Source organism: Oncorhynchus nerka, linkage group LG25 (assembly GCF_034236695.1).
Source record: "Oncorhynchus nerka isolate Pitt River linkage group LG25, Oner_Uvic_2.0, whole genome shotgun sequence".
Classification (NCBI taxonomy): domain Eukaryota; kingdom Metazoa; phylum Chordata; class Actinopteri; order Salmoniformes; family Salmonidae; genus Oncorhynchus; species Oncorhynchus nerka.
The window spans coordinates 45,679,822-45,705,611 of NC_088420.1; the positions used below are offsets into that span (position 1 = coordinate 45,679,822).

Sequence of the window (25,790 nt, forward strand, 5' to 3'; positions counted from 1 at the left end):
TTAATGGGAGATAATGATATGTGTGCGAGCCCCCCCCAGTGGAATAGAGAACAAATGGAAGCATTCTACTCCATTACATCTGCCATGATTACCCCCTGAACATCTGGTGTTGGATCCTGACTGATAACTGTTCTGAAGAACTCATATCAGGAGATATTAACAAAAACACAGGCATTTCTACTGCGTGAAAGAGCTTAGTTTGGGGGAGTTAGTTTGGTGCCTGCTCACGATCCGACAATCAGTCAGTGTTGAGCTGATAGATTAATGTGGGTAAATATAAATCATTATGACACTGGGTATAAATGAAGTAAAAAGCACTCAATCTCTCCGCGCTGCACATACCACAAAACACTTTATTATGGGCCGTTTGTTTCTTACAGATAAATATATTTTGAAGTCCACACTGGAATGTACATCAACTTCTTGTTTTGAATCTCTTCCAACTCCAACAACAACCCTATCATCCGTCTCTCACCCTTCACACGTGAAACCAAACGACGTATCAGTGATTTTACAAATGTCTATATGTAGTTGCCGTAACAACGTCAAGTCCCACACAGTGATGTCACGGTGATATCTCTCACAGTGGGTGTAGGCCTAGGGGCGTCTCCCAAGCCCATGATGCTTTGGGGCAGGTAGGAGGAACCAGCGGAGCCTTCCTGGGAGGTCACATGGGCGTTGGTATGGGTCCGTCGGAGGCGTCTGTCTGGGTACAGGCTGCTGTCGAAGGGCCTGCGGTGGACACACAGGACATGGGTTTTCAGGTTACCCTTCTGGGTGGCGCTGTAAGGGCAGTACCTGCACTGGAAAGGCTTCCCACCTGGCAGAAAGGAAAGCATTGCTTTAGACAAACCAACCTCCCAGCCCTCCCTCCTTCATTATGTTTACTGCTGCCAACTCTGTTGTGCCAACTCTTTACTGGTAGTCATAAAATATTGTAGACTAAATCATAATAACACCAGCAGTGGAATAAGGGAGACAATGATTCTGTTTTCACTTTGGGAACTCCATCCCCATGTGTTCCACATACACAGTAATTCCACCTCTGACTAGTACTACATACCACAGGTGTGGCTTCCTCATTGGACCAGTTTCTCACAGCAGGAAAACAATCCTGCAGCAACAGGAAATGTTAAATCTTGTGTGGATTATAATTAATGGCCATTTGTATAGGGTTTGATTCATTTTAGGCAAATCAAGTCAAATTACAAACTTTTAGAAGCCTTTTTAAACCTCTACCACTTTAAACACTACAAGTTTGCATTTCCTGCAACAACAGGGTGATCAAATTAAGACATCTGTACATACTACTTTCATTGGCAACAGAAACACACACACACACACACACACACACACACACACTTCCTGGGCTCATGGTGGTGATGAGTGTTGGGCTGATGAATGACAGACGTCTGCAGCTGGCTTCACTAAGGCCTGCTAAAGCTTCCTGTCTGTTCCCCTCTCTCCTCTCTCTCTCTCTCGGATAGTCTAGCCTAGATACAAATGACCATAACACACCAATGTCCTCTATTACTTGCTTCCAGTACTGTCTTATTTAAACAAGCACTTTACACCCAATTTGAAGACCAAAGCATTGAATCTCATTTCCACTGGGTTATACTCTGTTTTTACTTTGACACCAACACAATGTCTATTTCAGGCTCTGTTACTTCACCACTACAGCGCCATGCTTCCTTTCCTTCTAAAAACTCTGGGACTTCTTCTATCATTCATGATTACAGTAAACCGTTATGGGATGATGTCATATGACATCACTTCCCAAAACACAAGCTGCCACAACCTTTTAACCTCTCTCCTCCTCTCCCTTCTCCTGTAGGCTATGAAACTGAAAGCTCTCTTTCACATCTACATAAAAAGTCATTTTGGGGAAAAATGTAAAAAGCCCACAGAAGGTGTTGGGCAATAAAAGTTAATGCTCCATCTGTTGGTGTATAATAACCTGCTGGTTATAAAGGACACACATTTAGTCAGCAGTACAGGAAATGAGACTGAGGGACACATCTGAACACCCCCTGAATATCACTAACCTGTCTGTCTGATAAGCAACATATGTCTGAATATCACTGACCTGTCTGTCTGATATACAACATGTCTGAATATAATCTTGGAAACCCAGAACTAAAGTCTTGCAGAAATGCACTAGATGTTACGTACTCTGTCCATGAAAGACTAATCTGCATATCACTGACCGGTCTATCTGAATATCACTGACCTGTCTATCTGAATATCACTGACCTGTCTGTCTGAATATCACTGACATGTCTATCTAAATATCACTGACCTGTCTATCTGAATATCACTGACCTGTCTGTCTGAATATCACTGACATGTCTATCTAAATATCACTGACATGTATGTCTGAATATCACTGACCTGTCTGTCTGAATATCACTGACCTGCCTGACTGAATATCACTGACCTGTCTGTCTGAATATCACTGACCTGTCTGTCTGAATATCACTGACATGTCTGTCTAAATATCACTGACATGTCTGTCTGAATATCACTGACCTATCTGTCTGAATATCACTGACATGTCTATCTAAATATCACTGACATGTCTGTCTGAATATCACTGACCTGTCTGTCTGAATATCACTGACCTATCTGTCTGAATATCACTGACCTGCCTGACTGAATATCACTGACCTGTCGGTCTGAATATCACTGACCTGTCTGTCTGAATATCACTGACCTATCTGTCTGAATATCACTGACATGTCTATCTAAATATCACTGACATGTATGTCTGAATATCACTGACCTGTCTGTCTGAATATCACTGACCTGTCTGTCTGAATATCACTGACCTGTCTGTCTGAATATCACTGACCTGTCTGTCTGAATATCACTGACCTATCTGTCTGAATATCACTGACCTGTCTGTCTGAATATCACTGACCTATCTGTCTGAATATCACTGACCTGCCTGACTGAATATCGCTGACCTGTCTGTCTGAATATCACTGACCTGTCTGTCTGAATATCACTGACCTGTCTGTCTGAATATCACTGACCTGTCTGTCTGAATATCACTGACCTGTCTGTCTGAATATCACTGACCTGTCTGTCTGAATATCACTGACCTGCCTGACTGAATATCACTGACCTGTCTGTCTGAATATCACTGACCTGTCTGTCTGAATATCACTGACCTGCCTGTCTGAATATCACTGACCTGTCTGTCTGAATATCACTGACCTGCCTGTCTGAATATCACTGACCTGTCTGACTGAATATCACTGACCTGTCTGACTGAATATCACTGACCTGTCTGTCTGAATATCACTGACCTGTCTAATTGACACTAGGAGCTAAGATATAATTACTTTACTCATTTAAAAGCTTTGCCATTGTGTTGTAAGAAGAAAAAAAGAAAAAAACCTGACTTTGCAAGACTGACTTGGCAGTTTAGGGATGTAATACATAGTTTAATGCAGAATTAAATGTGTTTGGAACAGGTCAGGGCAGTACATTTGGTTAACCATATGTTTGAAGGAAATCAAATTACTAGCAAATGTACTTTTTTCTTAGAACCATTACAAAATGCAAGTCATTTTTTTCCACATTAAGCAACATCAGCAAATAATAGGATATAAAGCCAGTCTTATCCGTACACGTATAGTGCTTTCCCTATCTCTCCCCTCTTTCTCTCTCCTCTTCCTGTCTCGTACATTCTTCCTTCCTGGTATTTCCCTCCCACTGGAGGAGAGGGGAGGTCCAGGACAGGGCAACCTCCAAATAAGTTCCATTAATCACAGGCCACAGTCTAATGTAACTAATATTTTACAATTAGAGGAGACAGGACTGAGCCCAGAGCCATCCATCTCCCCAGCACATGATCATCCATTCATAGGCTACACACTAGCCTGAGACCAGACCAGCTCACACACGCATTTACCAGGAAACAAGAAAGGATGGGAGAAGGGGAGGGAGAGGGAAAAGTCTATGTGTGAGCGTGTGTGTGTGTTGCAGGCAGAGATAATGACCATGATGACAGTGGTGGGGCTGTGGGGGCCAGAGAAGCTGAATGGTGACGGATGACACAGAGCGGAGCTCTGATGGCACACAGACAGTGAGTGATGACTGCACATCATTCCCAGCGCTCCACCCTTCATTATCTCTATGGGGAGACCCAGTCACAAAGGCAGCCCGCTCTGCCTGCCCTCTCTCTGCCCTCAAACGACATCTGCTCACAGAGACAGCCACACTAGCCTTCTTCTTTCACCTCTCTGTCTCGCCATCTATCTCCATCTATGCTCCCTCTCTCGCTCTCTTGCTCACTCTGTGTTTCTCTGTCTCTCTGTCATCCCTTCAGTAGAGGGTTCATACCCAGCAGACAATGAGGTAATGACTCTGTCCCCTTTCAAATCAGCTCTTTTCTTTCTTTCTTTCATTCTTAGATAATCCGCTCTGTATCAATCTACTCATATTCACCAAGCCTCACGTGTTGGGAGGCCCAATCTGATTTCTCCCATATGTGGAGGATGTGTTATGCATGAGTCGCTGTCCTCTCATCTATTCTCTCATATAGGATGAAACTCCTTTGTCAATAACATTCTGTATGTACTGCATTATCTAATGACACATTAAATAGCAACGGACAGTGAACTAACGTGTAAATATTTCCTAACATGGCATGATGCTTTGAGCCAAGTCAACATGTACCCACAGCTATATGATTATATCGCCATCTAGTGGCCATGCTTGGGAGATGTAGTGACAGGGCATTTGCCATGAGGGAGGACTCTATATGAAACTAATGAGCATGCAGACAGATTCATCCAGGGGTCACCATCTGGCCAATTACCACTGTTGGCACACTGTGTCCGACCTGAACTGTCATCGCACACACATCGCAAATCACTCCATGTCCACGGTGCCCTCTAATATGTCACAGAGTGAATAGACCTAGACCACAGTATGGGGACATAGGGATAGGAGGCAGTTACTTGACAATGCCACCTAGTTAATACTGCAAACAGGGCAGGCAAGCATTTGGTGTGATGAGAACAATGTCTGACTGACCACCTGCTTGTTGTTTGTAGTTTAGAGCAGCCAGGTCGCCTGTGATTACAAGTCAGTATTCGATGTCTATCCATGTCTCAGGACGTCAGGAGATGATGTGGAAACCAGCCACTAGGGGCAACAGTGAGCGCTGTTAATTAGGTTCCATAGGTTTCGTAAGCATCTGCCTCTGGTGCCAAAGGTTATATGTTTGTATCCCGCCATAGAAGGTTGTTTTTGAAATAAATAATAATTTCAATAAAGTACGACTGGAATTTATATATAAACGCCTGGAATATTTCAATTTTGGAGAATCTCTTATACAGTGGATTAAAGTTATGTATAGTAATCCTAGGTGTAAAATAGTCAATCATGGCTACTTCTCAGAAAGTATTCAACTGTCAAGACGAGTAAAACAAGGTTGTCTATTTATTATGGCCATTGAAATGTTAGCTATTAAAATCAGGGCCAACAATAATATCAAGGGGTTCTAAATCAAGGGCTATATGGAGTATCTAGATACTTTTTGTAACCTCTCTGGAGGAGAGGATTGGTATTGGACCACTAAAATATACAACTTTAACCTTAACGCGTAGTTTACCCCAAAAATGGTCTGGCGGTGATGTGGACATACTCGGTATACCTATCCCGAAAGAAAGAAATGATCTCACAACAATCCTTTTTTTTACACCCTTTTTCTCCCCAATTTCGTGATTACGATCTTGTGCTCATCGTTGCAACTCCCCATTGGGCTCAGGAGAGGCGAAGGTGGAGTCATGCGTCCTCCAAAACATGACCCACCAAACCAGACTTCTAAAGACCCACTCTCTTTACCCGGAAGCCAGCTGCACCAATGTGTCGGAGGAAACACCGGTCAACTGACGACTGAAGTCAGCATGCAGTCTCCCAGCCCACCACAAGGAGTTGCTAGAGCGCGATGAGCCAAGTAAAGCCCCTTCAGCCTAACCCTCCCCTAACCCAGACAACGCTGGGCCAATTGTGCACCGCCCTATGGGACTCCCGGTCACAGACAGTAATGACACAGCCTTGGATCGAACCTTAGGCTGTAGTTGACGCCAAAACACTGTGATGCAGTGCCTTTGACCGCTGCACCACTCGGGAGGCCACCACAATACATTTTTTTATAGAAAGTTAGCAAAAATAGATACGATTTTGCTACCATGGTCTATTTGTGGAAAAGTCCCCCTGATTAACACTTTAGTCATATCCCAGCCTATTTATAAAATGAATTTGGAGGGCAGACATGATTAAATATTAAAGCATTAGACCTCTCACTAAAGGCTTCGTCATACAAAAGTTATACTTAAATCAGAACTGGTTCTCTAGCAGATTAGTAAGAATGTCTCACCCCATGTTCAAGAATGGCCTTTTTCCCTTTATTCAGATTACAACCGCTCACTTTAGTTTATTTGAAAATTAAATAATCTCCAAAATATCGCTATTTTTAAAACAAATAAATAATTTGATCAACTTGGGACATTTTGTTAGTCAAATTCTAGAAAAGGATTTAATGGCTTTTGAAGCTTCTGATAGGCTAATTCACATCATTTGAGTCAATTGGAGGTGTACCTGTGGATGTATTTCAAGGTCTACCTACAGACTCTGTGCCTCTTTGCTTGACATCATGGGAAAATCAAAAGAAATCAGCCATAATTTGTTGACCCCCACTGGTTCATCCTTGGGACCAATTTCTAAACGCCTGAAGGTACCACATTCATCTGTACAAACAATAGTACGCAAGTATAAACACCATGGGACCACACAGCCGTCATACCGCTTAGGAAGGAGACACGTTCTGTCTCCTAGAGATGAACGTACTTTGGTGCGTAAAGTGCAAATCAATCCCAGAACAACAGCAAAGGACCTTGTGAAGATGCTGGAGGAAACAGGTACAAAAGTATCTATATCCACAGTAAAACAAGTCCTATATCGACATAACCTGAAAGGCCGCTCAGCAAGAAAGAAGCCACTCCTCCAAAACTGCCATATAAAAAAGCCAGACTACGGTTTGCAACTGCACATGGGGACAAAGAGTGTACTTTTTGGAGAAATGTCCTCTGGTCTGATGAAACAAAAATAGAACTGTTTGGCCAAAATGACCATAGTTATGTTTAGAGGAAAAAAGGGGAGGCTTGCAAGTCGAAGAACACCATCCCAACCATGAAGCACAGGTGTGGCAGCATCATGTTGTGGGGGTGCTTTGCTTTTCACAAAATAGAAGGCATCAGGAGGATAGAAAATTATGTGGATATATTGAAACAACATCTCAAGACATCAGTCAGGAAGTTAAAGCTTGGTCGCAAATGGGTCTTCCAAATGGACAATGACCCCAAGCATACTTCCAAAGTTGTGGCAAAATGGCTTAAGGACAACAAAGTCAAGGTATTGGAGTGGCCATCACAAAGCCCTGACCTCAATCCCATAGAAAATTTGTTGACAGAACTGAAAAAGCATGTGCGAGCAAGGAGGCCTACAAACCTGACTCGGTTACACCAGCTCTGTCAGGAAGACTGGGCCAAAATTCACCCAACTTATTGTGGAAGGCTACCCGAACCGTTTGACCCAAGTTAAACAATTTAAAGGCAACGCTACCAAATACTAATTGAGTGTATGTAAACTTCTGACCCACTGGGAATGTGATGAAATAAATCATTCTCTCTACTATTATTCTGACATTTCACATTCTTAAAATAAAGTGGTGATCCTAACTGACCTAAGACAGGGAATTTTTACTAGGATTAAATGTCAGGAATTGTGAAAAACTGAGTTTAAATGTATTTGGCTATGGTGGATGTAAACTTCCAAAGCCTCCTTCACTCATTCTGCCAAACATACCCTCGTAAAACTGACTATCCTACCAATCCTTGACTTGAGTGATTTAATTTACAGAATAGCCTCCAACACTCTACTCAGCAAATTGGATGTAGTCTATCACAGTGCCATCCGTTTTGTCACCAAAGCCCCATATACTACCCACCACTGCGACCTGTATGCTCTTGTTGGCTGGCCCTCGCTTCATATTGGATGCCAAACCCACTGGCTCCAGGTCATCAATAAGGCTTTGCTAGGTAAAGCCCTGCCTTATCTCAGCTCACTGGTCACCATAGCAGCAACCCGTAGAACGTGCTCCAGCAGTTACATATAGTTCACTGGTCATCCCCAAGCCAACTCCTCCTTTGGCCGCTTTTCCTTCCAGTTCTCTGCTGCCAATGACTGGAACGAATTGCAAAAATCACTGAAGCTGGAGCCTTCTATCTCCCTCACTACCTTTAAGCATCAGCTGTCAGAGCAGCTTACTGACCATTGCACCTGTACGCAGCCCATCCATAAATAGCCCACCCAACCTCATCCCCATATTGTTTTTTTTTTTGCTCCTTTGCACCCCAGTATCTCTACTTGCACATTCATATTCTGCACATCTATCACTCTAGGGTTTAACTGCTAAACTGTAATTATTTCACCACTATGGCCTATTTATTGCTTTACCTCCCTAATCTTACTACATTTGCACACACTGTATACAGATGTTTCTATTGTGTTATTGACTGTAGGTTTGTTTATCCCATGTGTAACTCTGTGGTGTTTGTGTCGCACTGCTTTGCTTTATCTCGGCCAGGTCGCAGTTGTAAATGAGAACTTGTTCTCAACTGGCCTACCTGGTTAAATAAAGGTGAAATAAAAAAAATATAAAAAATACCAGTAGATGGCGTAGTATAGGCTTAGGCCTTCAGCAAATGATTTGTCTGAGAATGAAAAAGGCACAGCTGTGCCTTGTCTAGAATAACCGACTGAGCTGCAAAATAGAAACTATTTATGTTTTAGGCTAGGCCTATTCCGTTATCTAAATATGCCATGCTGTTGTGTGTTATTTAATAGCCAAATAATTGCATCATTTATTTTTATAGCCGTGTGTGGCTACTGTGTTGATCATGTAATCTAATGAATCACACTTTTTCTAGTATTTGGGAGCACGGACTGTAGGCCTTATATTAGGCATTTTGACTGTTGTATTGTGAATTCCACTCTGTGTGTAGTCTTGTTATAGCCATTTGCATTGCACAACCCCATCACACAGAGGCTATAACCATATGAATAAATGAGACAAAACCAAATATTGATTAAGTCTTAGCTATAACCTGTCCTGAGCGAAATAACCAAGGGGCCCCAAATGGTCAAAACTATCCATGGCCTATTCTTATTGCCAGATCTGTTGTCCCTATCAGCAACTGCATGTGGTTTTTCAAGTATTTTGTTAAAAATCTATTAGGAGGATATAATTAGAGGCCTGTGAGCTAAGGTCTCTTGTTAAGCGGAACCCTGTAATAAAAACAGTTATAAAACACAAATAGAGTTCTAAAATTATTCTGCAAGACACCAGTACCCAAAATAATAGCCTGAATGGCAATGCCTCCAAGTTGATGGCCTATTTTGTATTTGGACATGCCTAAATTAAACATTGACTTGAAGTGATAGGCTAAAGAACTTAAGAGAATTTAGATCATTTTAAATACACACATGGATTTCAACAAGCAAATGGATAAGACTGATCTATTCTCTTTGATTTAGTTCCCATTGCAACTCAGACAAATGACCGAATTGATGACATACTGACTGACTGAACTGAATAAAAGATTAATTAAATGTTCAAATATGTTGGAATGATGAGTTGCACACATCATGCATGCTCTGCACTTTACTTGGCTAGTAGGCAAATAGGCCTACATTAGAGTATAATGACTCTAGGGCTGCAGGCCTCCAGAAGGGCATCCTTTGAGACTGAGATGTGCTTTAACGAAGACGCATTGTGCTGTAGTGCTGCTTAGAGATCACAAGCTCTTCAACTGGCCAGCAGTGTCGCGGTGGTGGGAAGAGCCTATACGGAGACTAAGACCACTGCAACAGAGTTATTGTGAAGTGTGGGAATACGTTTACGCCCGACTTAGCCTCTGTTTAACCTCTCTCTTGTTAATTTCAATGTCCATATGTTCATGACCCGATTCATATAAATCATGTCAAATTATTAAAAAATAAAAAATCATATTAACCCTTCCTACAGAATATGCTTTGGCAAGATTTTGAGTGATGAAATAAATATAAAAATATTCTATACAAAAATATTTTGCGTGGCAAAGACTCCAGTGGTCATGCATAATTCATAGATTCACCCAACATCTGTTGTTATTCTGATTCATTATTCCTGGTAGATACTACTAGTTATGATTGCAGACAGAGCCCAGAGAATAGGATGGTGCAATATTGAATTAGTCACATTTTGATAAGGTGTATGCATGGGGATGTCCACGTCACCCAGAGATATATCCATGCTGTACAGATACACCTAGCGGACTGAAACTGCACTGTTGTAGGCATAATACAGCTAGTGCTATCTAGACTTGTGCTGGCAAACAAATCCATTACATTAGCTATCTAAATGTTAAGTAAACTCAGTTGAGGAGTAATCGAGAATTTTAACTTGAAAACATGCAGGATACCTCTTTCAGGTTTCCCTGACTTCCGTTTTTTATACTGTGTTATGCTTGTTTGCATAGTACTCCTCACAGGCCGTTTGGTGTACTTGTTTAACTGCCAAAATTCTGAAAGGTATTATTGTACTTCAGAATTGCAACACAAGATTTGTTCAAGACTAAAATGTTTGTCTGTAATTGTAGCATGGTGTTTGTATGTTCACAAATGAAATGTCACGTTTATGTTTCACGCATTGCCATTGCTTTTCTTACAATCCTAACGATGTGTACATTGTGGCAGGTATCTAGCTCCATACATCTCTCCCTGTCAAACATATGTGCAGTATATGGGTGCATGATATTCTACCGAGCACATGGCTTGAGCGAGGATTTTCGCACGTTCTGACCGTTAAGTTCATTTTTTATGTCTTTATGTTAGGTTGGTCAGGGCGTGAGTTGGGGTGGGTAGTCTATGTTCTTTTTTCTAGGTTGTTATATGTCTATGTGTTTGGCCTAGTATGGTCCTCAATCAGAGGCAGGTGTCGTTCGTTGTCTCTGATTGAGAATCATACTTAGGTAGCCTGTTTTCCCCATTTTGGTTGTGGGTGTTTAATTTATGTTTAGTGTCTGTTCACCTGGCAAAACTGTATCGTTTTCTCTTCGTTATTATTTTGTGTAGTGTTCAGTTTTTCTATTAAAATATGACGAACACTTACCACGCTGAATTTTGGTCCCCTTCTCCCTTCCACCAACGAGAAGCGTTACAGATAGGTTAAGCGCAGTTTCGACATGGTGGGATCTTTTTGTGTCAGTATTGTAGCGACCCGCACAGACAGCTGTGTGTTATGTGCTAGGCTAGGAGGTGGTTGTGTTGTACTGACCAGTACCCGGTGTTCGCGGGGTCCGACATGTCAATCAACCTGCTATCTGCCAATCACGGGAATGCCTGGAATGTTCTGATGCCAGGCATCCTGGTGGTTGGCGGAGTGGCGTGGAGGGGGGTTGGGCATTGGAAGTTAAGACCAGGTTCAGCCTTTGTTCTCTCTCTCTTACGTCTGGGCTTCACAAGAGAAGGTCACGATTGGCTTGTGGGTTATCTGTCATCTATTTGGCGTGTGCTACGGCCCAAACAGTAGCCTGTGTAAAGTTGGTTCAATAAACCGTCAATTCGCAAACTCAAGCCTCTGTCTGGACAATTGTTCATTTATGATCTAGTCAGGTCATTACAGTATAATTAATTGTTCAAGAAATGGCGGTGGAAATGCCTTTATGCGCAAATTTTGATATAATAACCATCATTTCGAAAGTAAACTTGGAGTCACACGATGATATGTTGTGTGTTCCTCCCACTACGACTCGGAAAAAGCATGCAGTTTATTTGTCTACATATGAAATAAATTGTGATGAACTTCACAGGGTGGTGAAAGTGCACGGTGTTGAGTTTGATGCTTCTTATCAATAAATATCAAGAGTCTTATTCTGGTGACATGATGATCAATGCTTGGCTGCCGTTTGACAAATACAAATAATGTAATAACAATAATATCCATAATAATCTCATCATGTAGGTAGCCTACCCGCACTGTATCTGCGAGCTGTTGGTAAGAGCTCATGTGCCAAGACAAGATTGGGCACATTTGCAATGTAATGCAACAGTTTTTGTGACAAAATAGAGTTGAACGTGCAATGGAAACCAATTTAACTTGATTTTTTGGGGGGGTAAATTGGAATTTAACCGCAAAAGTTATTTGTATGTGCTCTACGTCATCACGCACAGCCGTTTGTCCAACATATTGTTTTATGCAGATTTTAGAATATTCGTATGAAAATCTGTTGCCAATTAGATGGACACCTAGCTCCTGACACATGTGTCATTGGTGCTGGTGGCCTGTGTTCGAGACTCGGTCACCCTACTCTCATATTCTCACCCTACTCTCATATTCTTAGCAAAATTGTATATGTGGTGTTTATTTTTAAAAAGATCACAGAGTTCTCTTTGAGATGCTCAACTATATAGAATTAATACATACTATTAATTCATGAGGTAATAAAAATGTGGTCATAATAACGTGCTCAAGGAGAAATCCTACACATTCCCATTTTTCAATGAGATACTCATTTAGATCAGAGAGGTGTGTTGTAACTGTTGCTAAATAATGACATTAACATATTTTGCTAAGAATATGAGAGTAGGGTGATTCCCATAGCCAGTCTCGAACACAGGCCACCAGCATCAATGACAAATGCTCTAACCACTGTCCCAATATGAAATATCTCTAGGTGTGCTTATTGGGCCAGTATAGTTAGGCCCTGTACTGTCCAGAAGAAACTCTACCCCTCCCTCCTAGGCAACTGGGTAGATCTGAAACAACTTGATAGGTGTACGGATGTAAGCAATAGGATGAATGCACTTTGAAGTAAATCTCAGCTCTGTTAAAAGTACACTAAAGAAAAACTTTTATTGATCTTAGTGATTCAGAAGTATCATTAAAACAGGTTAATATGCCCCACCAACATTAGACAACTACTAAAAGCTCTTAAATTGCTGAAATAAGTCAATGAAATAAATGATGAGACTAGTCAGATTAACCCATTCATGACATGGACATGGTGGCATAACAGGAAGACCGGCGTACCGTGAACCAAGAGGTTGTGAGTTTTAATCCCAGGTGAAGACTGTTGAATAATAATTACTTTAGAAATGAACATGCACAATTTTATCATGTATGTCAAAGTGTGTCAGTTGAAAACACTGTATGTGTCAGTATCTCTAACCTTGCCAACAGACAAAGAGCTACGGATGGATCAGTGGTTCACCAAGCAGGGCCTTGATTGGCCCCGGCAACGGTAGCAAGGCGTGATGTGCAGTGATACAATTTTTTGGTGGGGAGAACGTTTCTTTGGTTCCATCAGGCGACGTCATGACAACTGATACACAGAAATGTTCTTGTAACGTTCCCATGAAACGTGTCTATAACATTAATATCTTGTGTTCCGAGAACATGGCAACCATGTACTTTGTACGTTTGGTGGGTCGTTAATGGGATATTCTCCTAACCCTCCGAAAACTGGACACGCATGTTTTTGCAACATCCCATGAAACGTATCTAGAACATTTGTATTGTATATTCTGAGAAATGGTAACCACAATCTGGGTATATTCTGTTTGACATTCTACAACGGGTGGGTCTAATTCTGAATGCTGATTGGTTAAAAGTGCATTCCAGCCAGTGTCTATTCCACAAGTTACCACCGGCTAAGTCTATGACGTTAAAATGCCTATTTACTCTGTTCCATCTGTTCCATCCACTGTCTCATCAGCCCAGGCAGGGAAGTTATAAACGTGATCTCCACTATAAATTGAACATTTAGAACGAACGACTGGGTCGCGTCCATAGATACAGAACAAAAAGACTGAATGACTGGGTGGCGTCTCTGGCAACCGAACCGATAGAACAAACAACCAGCCAGCTTGGCTTGGGTAGCAACTCTAGATTTGTTTCGGGACTATATCTTGTGGAAGGATGAAATAGTATGAATAAATTCATCAAAATAATATTTTTAATGAAAATATGTCAATCATTATATGAATATGTTGGTGACCCGTTGTATAAAGTGATAATGCCCTGGAAGCCGCTGTTTGGAGGGCCCTCAACTTAACAACACCCGTGCCAACATATCCTCCAAACACCGGCTTCTCGGGCATTATCACTTAATTAAGGGAATGTTCTCCTAACTATGACACCAAAACATGCTAACATAGATAGAATGTTCTCCTGACTAACAGAATACTACATTACAAAAACATTCTCTCTACCCCAGAATTGTTAGCTGGGATACTGTACACTTTTGAAAGCAGTGCGTCACACAAGAACAGAACAGATGTTGTGCCCAAAACAGAGTTGACAGGCACTTTCATGTCTTTTATAAGAGCATATTGTGTTTCATATTGTGTTTCTGTATCAGATGGATCAGAATGACAGAGTTTCGAGTTGCACGCATATTACATGCATCTAATATCAAAGGATCCCAGCTGTCTGAAAGATCTCTCTAGAGAGGCAGGTGATTAAATCTTGCTCTCTGCAGGCGTATCACACAAGATTTAAGCCACTCCATCAAATGGGTCCCGTTGCCTGGGTGATTTGTTACTGATCAGATGGTGAAATTGTATCTTCCTCTAAGTGGGGATGTAATCAGTGCCACACACCTATGACTCCAAAACCCTTGTTTTAGTCCGTCTGAGAATCACAATCAAAAGAGTTTAAACTAACTACATTGCAACCGTTTCCTCTGACACATTGTCTGCTGAGGTAAGCCTATCTACCTAATGAAACAGTGTTCTAAAGATCCAAACATATAGGAAAGGATCGTATAGGAAAGGCATATGATGTTATAAGGAGGCAGGATCACTACTTGACCACTAGGTGGCATTGAACGCTCATGTAATATGAAGTTACTACGGGGAAAGAGGAAGATTAGGAGGAAGAGGTACAGATGACATCATTCATGGGGTAGAGAGAGAGGCACTCACCTGAAGTCTCTGCTCTCTCCATGGGCCCTCCACCGCCACCATTCAAGCTGGCTGCATGGCCGTTGAGGAGCATGTGGTTCTGGTCACTGGAAGACTGGAGGACTGACAGGATGTTTCTGTGGAGGTGGTGGTGGTGAGGAGTCGGCACTGGCTTCAGCAGCTCCAGAGGAGAGAGGAGAGGCTGGATGACCGACCTGCCCCACTGGCCCTGCTTCTCCTGGGGACACTGAGGGGCCTCACTGGACCCATGGCGACGGCCAACCATCATCTCTGTCATCTTCTCACTCAGCCGTGCTTCGCTGCTGCTACTCTTCATTATCCTTAGCTTGTTGAATTCCTCTTCTTCCTCAACTTTGTTAAACACATGGCTCTCGAGTGCACAATCCTCATTGTGAGCTGAGAAGTCATAGTTGTGTTGGTCGTCCTGCCTTGTGGGCATCTCCAGGTCACCAGTGCCAGATCCAATCTCTGACTGTTCAGCCGTGTGTTGCCCATTGTGTGCCTGGAGCCTGTTGCTATTGGAGGAGAGGGGGCCATTACACACACTGCTGTGCTGCTGGAATAACCCAGTCAATCCCCCTTGAGATCTGTCCATGTGGGCTGAGCCAGCCTGAGGCGAAAGCACCCAGTCTGGCCTGAGAGACAGATCCAGAGGCTCATACTGGGACTTCCTGGTCCTGGGTGTGACTGCAGAGCCACCAGTACCTGTCTCCCCCTCACTGTCCCGGTCACTCCCCTTGACTCCAACACGGTCCTCCCCCTCAGAGCTCCCCTGTCCTCCACCCCGAGTGCTGACCATACCTCCCCCTGCCCTCCTCTTTCTGTCCCCTCTCAGAACACTAGATGTCAGGCCATTGATGAAGGTCTGTATGGATTGATGAAGACCCTGTGGCTTCACACTGTTGTCCTCCATAGCTGGAGGTCCTCCATAGGCCTTGTGCAGGTTTGAAGGGTTAGGCAGATTGGGTGCTAGCCTGTCCATGTGCAGAGTTGCTGGGTTTCTCCTGTTCTCATCAGGATCCTCCAGCCCACTGTAGAGGCCAGGAGTAGGGCTCTGGTCCTTGGGGCTGGGGGTCTGTGGGGACGAGGGGTCTATGTTGTCCCTGGTGTCGTGGTTCCACTGGGGGTGGTGGTGGAGGTGGTAGCCTTCCAGATGGTAACTGAGAGAAACTGACTGTGGGCTGGTGTAGTCACTGGAGGGACAGCTGTAGGGCTTCTCCTCACCTGTTAGAGCTACAAGACAGAACAACGGCACAGCCTGAATCAGACAGTCTCGATTACCAATCTTCCACATTCATGTTTCTCTAGATAGTTGTCAGTATGTGCTATATTAGAGACAATTGTCTGACTTGTACAACTAAATCATTGGCAGAGTGAAAAACAACCTAAAGAACCTGAGCGATTGGATCAGCTCTTTGAACTTGGGAAATGTGTGTGTAAATATAGTTGCCATTTCTGAACATGAACCATGTGTGCAGCGCCACACAATACTGAGTTGAATGATTTAAGTTGTGCTCTGCAGTAAATCAGGCTTGTAATCAGCTTTCAGCCCAAGCGATGCATCATCGCACAGTATGGAGTGCAGAGCACCATACGCATTGAATATACTCAAAGATGTTAGCAGCAAATAAGATTCTTTATAATGACATACTGTAGTAACTATCTTCTAAATGAAAGAGGCGCACATGTTGCAGACAGAGGGCCCTATTCTATCGAAAGCAACCAACTGGGATTCCAAGTCAAAAAGAACATTCTTTCTCTGCAACGAGAGATCATTTCAGTTGAGTTCATTTTTGTTTCTTTCTGTGAACATTGTTCGGTTGAGTTCATTTTTGCAGAGTGAGGAAAATTCTATTATTGGCTTTTCCCCATGAACTTGGTGAGCAACTTGTCTCACCTGTACGATGTTCATATTAGGACAAAGTCACATGTCCATGAAGCTTGTGTTAAAGTCATTTGGGTACCTGTCCTAATATGGACTCTGTATACATGAACATTTCCCACCATGTGTCATGTTAGGTTGAGCTGTGTAATAACAGCCTATCCTATAGGGTTACATAAACTTCCACATTTTAGAGTTAGTGCTTGTCTGAGAGATCCTTGGCTATGTCCCAAATGGCACCACATCCCCTATATAGTGCACTACTTTTGGCCAGGGCTCTGGTCAAAAGTCGTGCTGTATATAGAGTGTAGTATGCCATATAGAGCGTAGTATGCCATTTGAGACACACAGCTTCAATTCCTCTGTCTTTAAGCAGCCCAGCTGTTTCGGTGCCATTCCAATTACTGTAAAAGTCATCCGCCGCCATTAAGCCACAAATATTGGCAGTTTATTGTCTAACACTCTCCTGGCATTTGAAGGTCAGGTCATATATTATACTGTGTCTTTTAGGGATGTGGCGTCTGGGATGGCGAGATAAAGCCCAGCACTGTTCATTTAATTCTATGCATATTGATGCCTTATTGTTCTTCTTTAATGGACTAATATCTGACTTACAACAATGATTCCTTCCCCTTGGCTGAAATATACATTTTATAACAACGCTAGATCAGACCTGACCCTGAGGAATTTCTCCCTGAGGTCAATCTCTAATGATCTAGCGTTGTTTGTTATGCTGTCTCCAACTTTAATACTAACACCATCCATCATTTAATGATAAATTATTTTATTTTTAAAGAGCCTTTCTTTAAATATTAGAATTTTAAATGACATAATATAGCTAGAGGAGAGAGGAATATAAATGAATTGAATGGAGCAGATCATAAAGCCCCACACTAATAATGAGGTAGAAAGCACTGCTAGTCACATATAAATGACCTTGAACTACACACAGTCAACTACACACTATGTGTGTGTGTGTGTGTGTGTGTGTGTGTGTGTGTGTGTGTGTGTGTGTGTGTGTGTGTGTGTGTGTGTGTGTGTCCAGCCAGGACAGTGGAGCCTCCTCAGAAACACCACACCCATTGTCTCCCCACTGGGCACAGACGTCAGTTCAACGTATAGTTTTGATTTACATTAGATTGAGTTGTCAACTAATGTGAATAACAAAAAATGTTACCACGTTATTCGATTTAGGTAAAAGTTCCCTTATCTTGATGGCTTTTTGCAAATTCAATCAGTTTTCCAAGTTGATTCAATGTCCTCACATTGAAAATTTTGGCTGAAATAAAGTGGAAATAACGTTGATTCAACCAGTTTTTGCCCAGTGGGTCCAGTAACAAAAAAAACTCCTACTGCTTAACGGCAGTCTATCAGACAGACAGACACAATAGCTAGGTTTCTATCCAATTGGTGACAGATTTTCATGCAAATATTAAAACATTTGCATGATGAAAATATGCACATTTTCACACCAGTAGTGTATTTTCACCAAGCTGGCTTGTTGCGGATAAAAATAAATAAAAAACATTACCGTGAAATTACCAGCAGGCCTAAAATGCAGAACACAGACATATGTGACCTTATCTTTGGCCACTGTCTCTTTCATATACACATTTGCTCGCTAATACCCCCCAGAGCAGCAAAACCAAACAAAGACTCTCCCCTTTTCTCTTGTCTTTGGACGGGTGCCATCTTTGTAATTGTGTTGTTCATGCTAACTTAATCAGTTTTAGATTTACTTACACTGCTGAGGCCCACATTATGTGCGAGAGTAATTTTAGCGCTTCAATTGATCAACCAAACTCCAATTACTGTATCATTACAGGGCCCTGCCTCTCTCACCTAACACAGAGGATCATACAATGAAGTGGTGCATATGAGTTATACAGCCTGCGATTAGAAATGCAAAATAAGAACTCAAATAATGTGCTGTGGCAAAGCATCCAGCTGGTGGGGAAAGTGATTCATTTCATATGGAAATGCATTCTTTATTCAATGTATTCACCCCCCATGTATACGGACACACACGCACACACGCACGCACACACACACACACACACACACACACACACACACACACACACACACACACACACACACACACACACACACACACACACACACACACACACACACACACACACACACATGCATTATTGTTCTATTATAAAAGTATACATGCAGTATAAACTAAAACACCTAAATGAATAAACCTTGGTGGTTTGCTTTAAGATGAAACCATCTGAGAGGATAAGACACAAGACTGCTGGGGAGAAAATAAGTGCACCAGATGTTCTTTGATGTTTATAATAGCATATATTATTAATATTAATTAGACCACATTGTCAATGACGCATTTGGGACGTTTCCAAGTCAATTAAGCCAAATGGCATTCAGGAGACGTGGAACAATATTTCAAGGCAGGTGTTCACAACTCCCACGGTAAATCTTTTTATCAGCGTCTAGGAAAACAAGCATTTTGAGCTTCATTTGAGCCTCATACCTCTTATCTGCAATAATAATTAAAAAGAGGATTAAGGGACATGAGTGAGAATGGGAAGTCAAGCCAAAAGGTAATCCGGTTTACAAATCAGAAATCAGTAGTGTTCAAATCTACTTGTATAGGCCCAGTTTGTGCATTTTAAAAAACCCAGCTATGGTACACATTTAAAGGGATTGTTCAGCGAAATTACAAATGTAGATGTTTTTTCTGAACTATCCCTTTAAGCATCATCAGATGGAACTAGAAGTTAGAACGATTAAATACAGTTGCACTGATTTCTATCCCCCTAAACATGATCCTTCCTTGTCTCTTTGTAACCACTCGTAACGTGTTAACATGTATACAGTAGAAGTAGCGTGAAGGCCGGGGAAAGGAACAAAGACTAAGTGAGGATGAAATCATTACATGCACATTGACCTTGGGGTTAAGAGTTTGAATAGGACTAATGAATAACTGTCAGAGGATTTCAGGCATGTTTATGTTCCCAATTCAAATCCAGACGCTCTGATGTAGGTCAGGGGCCTCTAAAGCACTCCCATTAGTTTATATTTTTTTAAACGAGTCATTATTCACAATCTAAGATTAGAATTAGAGTATTTCATCTGTCTTGATTCGATTTTAAGAACACCATTCTCAACACTAGCTAGTAGCCATATGAGTAAACAGAACATAATCTAACATGTTGACACTTGTATCACTAGTGTATTTGGACAACTTTATCTGCATCTACTGTATCTAGTAAAGCAGTCGTTAACTCTGACAACTGTATCCGCTATCCATATTGGAAACATCAGTATAACTTCATGACTACAGCCATTTTGGATAGGAATAAAACGGCCACTTATTCAGGCCTAATCAATGTGTCTCAAGCTGAAACATCTGGCAACAATGATAATTCCTCAACATCTCCTGAATTAGAACTCCTCCAGCCACTGTAATACTCCAGCCCATCGAGACACACTCGATCAGTTAGCAGGCGCAGCAAACTTATCCCATTCCTAAAGCCCCTCATCAAGACTTGCACTTAGTGCCTGTATGTTCTCCATATGTGTAGGATTTACCTATCTGTCCCGCAGCAGACCTGCGTGTTGAGCCCGGGCCAGCAGTGTGTGATTGTGTTAATTAGTCTGTCATTGTGAGCATGGGGAGCAGCTGCAGAGGTCTCGGGGATATATTGTCAGAGCAAAACAATGCAGTCCTTAAGCCCCTGAGTGAGTCCTCCATTACACAGGAACTAGGGGAACAAGATGAGGAGAGGCGAGCCGGGATCCATCATTTAAAGAAGCACTGACGCCTGACCTTTAAAATGAATTAGTTTCCATGCTTAATATCGACTCAAATTACACTCTGATACCGAACGTGGCAGCCCAGACTTCCTCCGATTCATTCTCAGCTAGCTTTTTACAAACATAGGACTGTAGTATTGGCTGGGGACTGGGGAAGCAGGAGAAGCTGAAAATACCATAGATTGTAGCTGTTTTGTAAAGGGCTGTGGCAGGATTACCCTTAAAATGCTGGTATTTACATGTGCATACAAGTATAAGTAGACAATATGTCAACAAAACATTTAACAAGATTAGACCTGATCCATTTATCTCTGTTTCGCGGCCTTCATTTGGGGAAACAGTGGATCAAATCCCCCAAAACCGTGTCAGAGACACTGACTCTCACCAACCCTGCTAGAAGATCAAACCTGGGTTCAAAGACTATTTGAAACATTTCCAATAGTTTGCGTGTTTGCTTTAGTCTACCCGGAGTGCTCAGGTGCCTGGTGGTCGTTTGCACTTTGGGGACGTTTCTATTGGTTCCATTGCAACACGCGAGCTCAATCGAAAACAGCTAAAGTATTTGAAAGAATTTCAAATAGCATTTGAACCCAGGTCTGTAAAAAAATCCAGAATTGTAAGCTAAGGAGGAGATGAGGAAGCTTATATTTTTATGTGAAAATACTAGAGCTGCAGCTAGAATGCAGACAATGTGTTAACAGGATGCCATGACAAGAAAAGCATGCACCCAGGGAGTCAAATCATCAAAATCACCAGGTGGAACAGAAGACTATCAATAAAAATACCATGTGGTATATCAAATCATAAAAATCACCAGGTGGTATATATCAAATCATTAAAAACACCAGATGGCATGCATTAACATATTGTGCCCCGTAGGAAAGGCAAGGGGTTGGAATTGGACTGATATAAAATAGCAGAGGCTAATTATCTCTAGCATTCAACATGACAACATTAAAGTTAATAAGCAAAGAAAGTCCTGATTATTACTGATTATATTTTTTTGTATGGATATGCTGCTGTACTGACCCTGTGCTTCAAGACCAGTTCACCTGAATAGATTAGTGAATTTTAGCCAAAGGCATTGTTTTATCTCCTAATGGAACAGTGCAGTTGTGTTCCATTCTAGTCTATGCATGATGGGAGGGATAGCAAATGGTGTACATTTGGAACATATGGCCGATTTATGGAAGTTCTCAAACATCCTCTCCATATAAGTGTGCCCTTTGAAGTCACCATATGCTGGTCATCTATTTGACCTTGACCCTGGAACTGAGGATATGTCAGTTACTGTAAAATATTGACCATAGAATACAGAATGCATAAATAGACCTATAACAAATCATTTAGAAAAACAGAAACAACAATGTCTTAAACCATCTGCAACCACTAAGTAAGGAAAGACGGTTTTGTACCTGAGACTGGGGAGGAGGGGAGGCTGCTGTCATCCTGGGTACTGCCAGTCTGAGAGAAGCATGGTCCTATGAGGCTCCCCTGCAAGACATGGCTCAGTCCTGGGCTGCTAGGCCTGCTAATAGCCTGGTTCTCTGGTTCGCTCACAGACGCTTGTCGCTCATCTAATGACACCCTCCGCTTAGCCAGGAAGGCCCGCTGCTGTTCTTTAGCTGTGTATAGGTCTCCCTCATCTACAGCCGGTCCTGGTGCCATGACCTGCCAGCCTGGGTAGCTATTGAGGTTGTCTCCCTTGTTGGCAGAAGCCTGTAGTTGATACTCCACGCTGCTGGCAGTCAGAGGAGGCACCAGATTATTCAAGCCCAACAAAGAGCGATTATTCTCCCCCTCAGTCATTGAATCATGTCCTGGTGCCAGCATCCTACCCAGCATCTCTTTCACCTTCATCCCAATGCCAGTTGTGGCGAAGATCTGCTGGAACTCTGAATGACCCGCTCTCTCAGCGGAGAGGAACCTGCTGTTGAGGCTTGAGATGTACTGGGAGTAGAGGTGGATGTAGTGGGCATCCTGGGCTACACTAGTCATGCTGACAGATACCCCCTGGTCAGCAGGGAGCTGCTTGTTCTTAGCAGCCAGCTTGTTGAGGTGGACCTTCATGTGGTTCTTGAGGAACCAGGGTTCTTTGAATCGCCGGCTGCAGATCTGGCAGCAGTGCTCGAACGAGTCCTTGTGCTTACGCATGTGTCCCTTGAGGAACCAGGCCTGACTGAAGGTCTGACCGCACACCTCGCAGGGGAACTCCCCACCAGGGTGCTTCACGCCCCGACCGCTGCCCAGCGCGGGCCTCTGAGTCTGGGCCGACTCGGAGGCGATGTGGGTCGTCTCCACATGGCTGATGAGCTCCTCCTCATGGGAGGTGGCGAACTCACACAGGGTGCACTTGTAGGGCTTGTGGAGGATCCGGATGTGGCGCTCTAGCTCCTGCTGCTTCCTGAACTTGCCCTTGCAGAAGGAGCAACGGAAGCCTGCAGAAGGCTGGGCCTGGGTGTGATCCTCCTGGCCTGTGGTGGTCATCTTGGGGGAAGTGGAATGCAGTGATAGAGTCTCTACAAGGCCAGAACTTGTGAAGGTCAAGGGGAGCTGGGTGGTGGTAGAGGCAGGCTTGGGTTGCTGGGGCTGGGCTATGTGGGGTCGTGGTGGCTGGGGCAGACCACCTAGACCATCCCTAATGTGCCTGTCCCTCAGGATGGCCCTCTCCTCCAGCTCATGGAGCAGTCTGTTCTCTTCTCTGATCCGGCCACGGCCTTTCCCAAGGTTGCCCTGCTTGTGAGTGCGCAGGTGGATCTTGAGGTTGCCCTTCTGTGCTGCCCGATGGTCACAGTAAGGGCATTTAAAGGGCTTCTCGCCTGTGTGCGTGCGCATGTGCAGCGACAGGATGCTGTTAAAGCGGAAGCGCTTACCACACAGTTGGCATGGGTACTTCCTGTTCTTGCGCGTGTCTTCCTGGGTGCTATTGACCTGGGTCATGTGACCCTGGTTCTGTACCCTCAGGAACTGTGGGAAGATTTCCACCCTTCCATTTATGCCACTCACAACCCTGGCTGAATCCATCAGCTGATTGGCTAGCAGTGCCATCTGGCTCCTTTAGTGTGACTGTCCTCGTCCAATGGCGTGGCGGCTTTATCTACTCAGGGATCTGTGGACTGTTACAGTATGGAGGTCAGAGATTGGATGTCCCAGAGTCCTTCAGAAGCTTCTGCTTGTGGTTGATGGTATAGCGACCTTTGATACCTTTTCCTCAGAGATGGGAGTTGGACACACCTAGGCACATAATAGAAACTTCCACCTAAAAAGAGAAAATAATAGAAAAGACACATAAGGCATGAACGTGAGCAATAAGTACAATAGAGCCCTCATATTACATACTACATTTACAGAAAACTCAGTGAAAATTATAAAGTATTCTAGTGAAGATTTGGTGGAAATGTTCTAGTTAAAGGCCCAGTGCATTAAAAAACACATTTTTTTCTGTGTTTTGTTTCATATTGTAAAACATCTGAAAACTAACACTCTAAAAGTGTGAAAAAAAAGTTGGTCAGTGTTATTTCCTCATACTTGCTGGTTGAAAGTACAATCTACACAGTTCTTTGTAATCAGAAGGTTTGCATGGGCGGGAGTTTTGGCTTGCCTGTTGACATCACCAGTCGATAAATTGGATAAAAGACCAATAACAAAGAGAGTTCAAAAACTCTGTCAATAACAGCTAGTTTTCAGTGTTCCCCTCCCCAGTCAGACCACTCCCAGACAGTCCTAGAAAAATTATTGCTTGAGAAAAAAAAAATCTAAAAACTATTTGAGTTTTTTGGAAAACTTTTACAGTAAGGTACTTCATTGTTACAATGAAAAGTTGTAATATTGATACAAAAATGGCTGCATCGGGCCTTTAAACATATCTGACAAATTAAGTATGTATGTTGTTAACATGCTTTGATCATTTCAGCTAGGAGATGACGCACCTGAAATAGATAAAAAATACTGTGTGTTTCTTATTCCTGTCTTTAGTATATTTGTGGTCTCACCTTATTGTTGTAGGATGCTAAAAAGCTGATTACGCCTAACAACAAAGTCTTCCTCTCCATTTACAGTATACCAATACTATGATGTGAGATGGAAATCTTTCTCTTGGTCTCATTTTAAACTGACCGTAGGTAGCTACAATACTTAGCAAGCATAAACAACACAGCACCAAACAACGTATCAAATCACGTCCTACAAATCCTACCAGATATTTCACAAATATTTCAAATTGTTGTACAACCAAAAGCCAAAATACAATGAAACATAACCTCTTCTCCTCTTCTCCACCGACCCATTTCCTCTCCATCCCTATGTACTAACAAACAAAGAGGCAAGTTCAAAACGTGCTACGATGGCATAGGTTACATAAATACTAAAAACAAAAAGTTCTATATAAGAGTTCTTTGGCTTGTAACCATAGCAGATACCTTTTTGGTATTATATAATTTAATAATATATATAATTACAATCGATATAAATCTGAATTAAACAACAGACAGACTGATCCTACAGCCTTCCTAGACTCAACAACCTTTAATCAATTATCAGCAGACAAAATGTTCAATAAAAACAGAGATGACCCAAAAATAAATATTAGACACTGTTAAAACATTCATACGGAGAGAAGCACCAGGAATGAACGGCTTTCCCATAGAATAATATTTAACATTTTGGGACAAAGTAGCTCCCCTACTAACACAAATGACAAAACACCTCACTCAATTCAGTGCTTCTTAGTTCCATGTATCAAACAGTTATTTCAGTTATATTAAAATCAGGAAAATCTGGAGAGTCCCCTGCTGATTACAGACCCATAAGTTTAATATATTGTGACAATAAAATAATGACAAAGCTCATAAGCAATAGAATAGCAAAAGTCTTATCACTCTTGATACATATCAATCAAACAGGGTTTATTAAAAATAGACACTTACAAACAAATACAAGAACATGTTTTAGTTTAATACAATACGCAAAAAACAAGATATAGGTTGATCAGACTTTCGACCATCTTAAATGGCATTTTCTATTCACAACTTTGGAAGTTTTCAACTTTCCAGCTGAAATAATTACATGTAATAAA

The 25,790-nt window shown here is 42.3% G+C and overlaps 1 pseudogene; it reads right to left on the bottom strand.

The window, feature by feature from the left end:
- Window positions 1-333: 333 nt before the first annotated feature.
- Window positions 334-25,790, bottom strand: part of LOC115108927 (zinc finger protein 536-like) — a 42,099-nt pseudogene continuing 16,642 nt past the window's right edge.